Source organism: Crocuta crocuta, unplaced genomic scaffold (genome assembly GCF_008692635.1).
Source record: "Crocuta crocuta isolate KB4526 unplaced genomic scaffold, BGI_CrCroc_1.0 scaffold610, whole genome shotgun sequence".
NCBI classification, from domain to species: domain Eukaryota; kingdom Metazoa; phylum Chordata; class Mammalia; order Carnivora; family Hyaenidae; genus Crocuta; species Crocuta crocuta.
The window spans coordinates 566877-572412 of record NW_027527456.1 but is presented as its reverse complement, the minus strand read 5'-3'; the positions used below and the strand labels follow the sequence as shown (position 1 = coordinate 572412).

General features: G+C 47.8%; 1 protein-coding gene across 2 annotated transcripts in view; it reads left to right on the top strand.

Annotated features, from left to right (window-relative positions):
* JADE3 (jade family PHD finger 3) overlaps window positions 1–5536 on the top strand; it is a 173009-nt gene that overhangs the window by 140518 nt on the left and 26955 nt on the right. The window lies entirely within an intron of this gene.

The window sequence follows — 5536 nt, the reverse complement described above, 5'->3', positions numbered from 1 at the left end:
CCTCAACTATGTCAGCCCCTTTGCTGATCAAACACGCACTACCTTAGAGTTGGTTCTGACAGCCGTGTGTAGGCGATACTATTCGCTCCCTTTGAGCCCCGTGAAGGCAGGCCGGGCGGCTCCAGGAGCTCTCCAAGGTTCCCCAGCCCGCGAACAGCAGGACTGGGGCTAGAGCCCGTGAGGTCGCCTCTACTGCTCTTACTCTTGGCCATTTTGCTGGACCCTCTGCCCCAAGCCCCTTCTTTAAGTGCTCCTTCTCCGCTTCGCCCTAAAGAAAGCGACCTGAGTTAGGGGTTAATCACGCGGAGCTCTGTTCCACTGGACAGAGACCCTTGGACCGGAACTAGGCATCCGACCCAAAGGCAGACCGTTCCGGGCCTCCCGTCCGAAGAGCAAGAACATTCACACCAACCTGGACAGGCCCGGCCTCACGGTGGCACTAGGACCCGGTGGACTTGCCCCATGACTGAGATTGGTAGGCTAGACATACTGGCTCCCCGAAGATGGCCACATCCTAATCCCTAACGCCGGTGACTGTGTTACCTTGTATGGCGACAGGGACTTCGCAGATATAATTAAGGTGGAGGCCCTGAGGTGGGGAGATGATCCTTGAGGGTCCAGGTGGGACCCACCAGTAAAATCACAAGGGCGATTGTAAGAGAAGGCCGCAGCAGGGGATGACACTGGAAGCAGATGGTCGTCGGAGTGATGCTAAGAAAGGCCATGAGCCTGGGCGCCTGGGGGGCTCCGTCGGTTAAGTGGCCGACTCTTATTAATTTTTTGAATGTTTTATTTATTTTTGAGAGAGGGAGAGACAGCGTGAGCAGGGGAGGGTCAGAGAGAGGGAGACCCAGAATCTGAAGACAGGCTCCAGGCTCTGAGCTGTCAGCACAGAGCCCGATGCTGGGCTTGAACCCACGAACCGTGAGATCATGACCTGAGCCGAAGTCAGACGCTCAACCGACTGAGCCACCCAGGCGCCCCTAAGTGGCCATCTCTTGATCTCGGCTCGGGTCATGATGCCACAGTCCATGGGATCGAGCCTCACGGCAGGCTGTGAGCTGGCTGCATGGAGCCTGCTTGGGACTCTCTCTGCCGCTTCCCCACTTGCAATCTCTCTTTCTCTCTCTCAATATAAATAAACATTTTTTTTTTACCTTTTTAAAAANATGAGCCAAAGAATGCAGGTGGCCTCTAGAAACTGCAAAAAGAAAGGAAAGGAAGTCTCTCCTAAGGCCCCCAGAAGGAGACTAGCCCTGCGTACGCCATGACCTTAGACTTCTGACGAACGGAACAATAAGAGACTAAATCTGTATTGCTTTAAGCCACCAAATGCGTGGTAAGTTGTGACAGCAGAAATAGGAAGCTAACGCGCTATGGCACAGAGGAGTGCTCCTTACTCTTTCTGAGGAGCCCACCTCCTTCCCGAAGGGCCCACCTAGGCTGCGGCTAGCCACTCTGGGTGGCTTCTTTGTGCGCGCTCCTAGTTGAAACACTTCCTGGAAATGGAAACCAAGTGGGGTTTTTTCCTATCAATAAGATCCTCCCCTGTAGCAATTAGTTTTCTATTTCCTGCCCACCCCATGCTTTTCCCAAGGTAGCCTTTGGGACTTCTCGGGTGGCCTCGGGTAATCAATCGTCCGTGGGCCTGATTGAGCCCTGTGGCTGGGTGTGGCACTGCCTGAGTGGATGTCCCTGTTGTCCAAAAAACTGTTCTGGGGGCGTGGAAATAATTTTCTGAGTGTTCCCCCAGTGGGGAGGTGATAGAAGGCAGCCGGGGCTCATCAGGAGGAATGGGGCTCTAATTATCAGAACCTCCGACGAGGAAGTGGGGAGCTTGGAGGGTTAGAGAGTTCTTGAAGATCTGCGGCACCTGAGCGGAACCTGGGGATTAAAGAATGCAACTCTATGCGGCCCATAAGAAACCCACTTTTGGGGTGCCAAGGTGGCTCAGTTGGTTAAGCGTCTGACTCTTGGTTTCAGCGCAGGTCACGATCTCTGTGTTGGTGAGTTCGAGCCCCGCATGGGGCTCTGCGCTGACAGTGCAGAACCTGCTTTGGATTCTCTGTGTCCCTCTCTCTCTCTGCCCCTCCCCTGCTTGCTCACTCTCAAAAGAAAGAAAGAAGGAACCCCACTTTTAAGTAGGAAAAAACACGTAAGTTAAAACTAAGAAGATGGTGAAAGATGCCGTGCTAACACTAACGAGAAAGCTGTGGCTATATTCATACCATACAAGGGCAAATTCATCAAGAGAGCATAAAAGGCCTAGGTGTTTATGCATCTAATAACGTAGCCTCAAAACACATTAAGGGGGGGGGACGCCTGGGTGGCTTAGTCGGTTAAGCGTCCGACTTTCGCTGAGGTCATGATCTCACGGTTCGTGGGTTCGAGCCCCGCGTCGGGCTCTGTGCTGACTGCCGGCTCAGAGCCTGGAGCCTATTTCAGAGTCTGTGTCTCCCTCTCTCTCTGACCCTCCCTTGCTCACGCTGTCTCTCTCTCCTAGAAATATATAAAAATATTTTTTAAAAAACACACATTAAGGGGAAGACGATACAACTGCAAGGAAAGATGCACAAACCGACAATTACAGTTTATGTCTATGGTTAATAGAACAGGTACAGAGAAAATCAGTAAGACTATGGAAGATTCGAACCAAACTGTCAACCACGCTGACTGACAGCCACATCACAAGAGCAGAAGGCGCATCCTTGTCAAATACAAATGGAACACTTGCCAGGACAGGCCATTAAACAAGTCTTCCTGAACTTGAAAAGATTCAAGTCCAATGTGTTCTGTGAGCCCAGTGGAATGAAATTAGAAATCGGCCACAGAAACATCTCTGGAAAATCCAGTCATTGGAAACTGAACAAACTTCTAAATAACACACGACTCGGGGCACTTAGAAAGGAAATTAAAAAGCAGCTTGACCTGAGTTAAAAGGAAAAGGCCACATGTAATTGCCGGATGGCACTAAAGCAGTAGCTTGGGGGAAATTCTACGGCACCACATCCCCATATCAGGAAAGAAGGGGCTCAAGTCAGTGACCGTACCTTTCATCCTAACGAAACTAAAAAGAAGAGGAAATGAAATCCGAGGTAAGGGGAAGAAAGGAAATAATAAAGGGCAGAGCTGAAGTCAGTGAAAGAGGAAAGAGAAAATCACTGGAACCAAAAGCTGGGTTTTGAGAAGATAAAATAAAATTGACAAGCCTCAAGTGAGACTCATCAGGAAAACAAGAAAAAAAGCCAATTACCAATGTCAGGAATGAGAAATAACATTGCTGCTGGTTCTATAGATATTAAAAGGATAATAAGAGAGTTTTCATTGTTTTTACATTTATTTATTTTTGAGAGACAGAAAGAGAGCACAAATGGGGGAGGGGCAGAGAGAGAGGGAGACACAGAATCTGAAGCAGGCTCCAGACTCCGAGCTGTCAGCACAGAGCCCGACGCGGGGCTCGAACCCACGAACCGTGAGATCATGACCTGAGCTGAAGTCGGATGCTTAACCGACTGAGCCACCCAGTGCCCCAATAAGGGAGTATTATTAACAAACCTTTGCCAGTAAATTCAACAACAAAGATGAAATAGACACATTCCCTCAAAGACACAAACTACCAGAGTACATTCAAGAAAAAAAATAGATAACCTGAAAAGCTTTTTATTATTAAATACATTAGCGTTAAAAGCTTTCTTATGAAGGGCGCCTGGGTGGCTCAGTCATTAAGCATCTGACTTCTGCTCAGGTCACGATCTCACGGTTCATGAGTTCAAGTCTCACAACTAGTGACCTCGATCCCCACTTTGGGTGAACGTGAGCCCTGCTTTGGGTTAGAGCCCCACTCTCTCTCTCTTCTCTCCTCTCTCTCTCTCTCTCTCTCTCTCTCCTCTCCCTCCCTCTCTCCGCCCCTCTTGGGATTCTCTCGCTCACTTGCGCCCTCACTCTCAAAAAAAAAAAAAAAAAAAAGCTAGAAAACTCCAGGCCCAAATGACTTCACTGGCAAATTCTAACAGACATTTAAGGAACAAATAACGCCGATTCTATCTATACAAACTCTTCCCAAAAATTGAACAGAAGACAGTTCTCAACTCATTCTATGAGGCCAGCTTTACCCTGCTACCAAAACCACACAGGCATAATAAGAAAACTACAGACCAATGTCCTTTTTAAAAGTAGATGCAAAAATTCTTAGAACTTTAACCAACTGAATCCCAGTAATGTATCAGAAAGATAATACATCATGACTGACTAAGCTTGGGCTGCTTTAACCAAAAAACCTCTAAACTCGCTGGCTAGAGCAACCGAAATTTCTTCCTCACTGTCTGGAAGCTGGGAAGTCCAAGATCAAGGTGCCATCAGACTGCTGTCTGGTGAGGGCCCACTTCCGGGGTTAGCTGGCGGCTGCCTTGCGTGCGCATACGCACAGTGCGTACTCACAGAGAGAGAGCTCTCTTCCTCTTACAAGGGCATGAACTCCATCATGAGGGTCCCAGCCTCATGGTATAATCCAAACCTAATTTGGGGCGCCTGGGTGGCTTAGTCGGTTAAGCGTCCGACTTTCGCTTAGGTCATGATCTCGCGGTTCGTGGGTTCGAGCCCCGCATCGGGCTCTGTGCTGACTGCCAGCTCAGAGCCTGGAGGCTGTTTCAGAATCTGTGCCTCCCTCTCTCTCTGACCCTTCCCTGCTCACGCTGTCTCTCTCTCTCCTAGAAAGAAATAAAAATATTAAAAAATTATTAAAAAAAAAACCCTAATTTTCTCCCAAAGGCCCCAACTCCAAATACTGTAACGTTGGGGGTTAGGGCTTCAACATATGAATGGGGGGGGTACATAAACACTCGGTCCATACCAATGACCAAGGGAGATTTATCCCAGAAATGAAAGACTGATTTAACGTTCAAAAAGCAATCAGCGTAATTCCTCGCATCTCAAAGATCTGTAAAAAGCATTTGACAGAATCCATTCCTGATAATAAGGCTCAGCAAACTAAAAATAGAAGGGACCTTCCTGACCCTGATAAAGAACGTCTATGAAAAACCAACAGCTGACATCGTATTTAATGGTGAGAGATTTACTGCTTTCCCCCTAAGAGCAGGCATAAGACAAGAATGTCACTACTTCTCTTCAATGTTATACTAGCATTTCTAGCCGGTCCAATAAAGCAAGAAAAAGAAATGAAAGGCATCCTGATTGGAAAGGAANGGGGCGCCTGGAGGGCTCAGTCTGCTAAGCGTCTGACTTCAGCTCAGGTCATGATCTCACAGTCCTGAGATCAAGCCCCACATTGGGCTCCTTGCTGAGCATGGAGCCTGCTTGAGATTCCTTGCTCTCCCTCTGCCCTTCCCCTGCTTCTCTCTATATTTCTCAAAATTAAAAAAAAAAATTTAATTAAAAGAAACCTCACAACATAATAACAAGAAAATAACCTATTTTTTAAAATTTTTTTAATGTTTATTTTATTTTTGAGAGAGAGAAAAAGGGGAGTGTGGGCAAGGTGGGAGCAGAGAGAGAGAGGGAGACACAGACTTCAAAGCAG